The 319-nt window shown below is 61.1% G+C and overlaps 1 protein-coding gene across 1 annotated transcript in view; it reads right to left on the minus strand.

The window, feature by feature from the left end:
* The window catches only part of NAA10 (N-alpha-acetyltransferase 10, NatA catalytic subunit), a 136,594-nt gene that overhangs the window by 135,230 nt on the left and 1,045 nt on the right, over nucleotides 1-319 (minus strand). The window lies entirely within an intron of this gene.

Raw genomic sequence — 319 nt, forward strand, 5'->3', positions numbered from 1 at the left:
CACCCTTCGCCGCCGTGTCCTGGACATATGACTTCCCTGCCGGGCTTTCTCTGTCCCGTGCCAGGCACACAGAGACTCCCACGTCCCCGAGTGGACCTGCCCTCGTCCATCAGGACACCCAGGGCTCTGGATCCTTCCACTGCTCTGGCCGACGGCCCTACCTGCCTGGAAGTGCTGGTTCTGTAGCACCACGTTCTCCTTCCTCCTGGTCCCTCTTAGATGCATCTAGGTGCCAGCTCAGCCCAAGTCCTGCACCTTGGCTTATCCTCATGTCCTGGGCCCTCACCTCTCCTCCTGAACCTTTACCCCAACACCTGCT

Source organism: Crocuta crocuta, unplaced genomic scaffold (genome assembly GCF_008692635.1).
Source record: "Crocuta crocuta isolate KB4526 unplaced genomic scaffold, BGI_CrCroc_1.0 scaffold978, whole genome shotgun sequence".
NCBI lineage: Eukaryota > Metazoa > Chordata > Mammalia > Carnivora > Hyaenidae > Crocuta > Crocuta crocuta.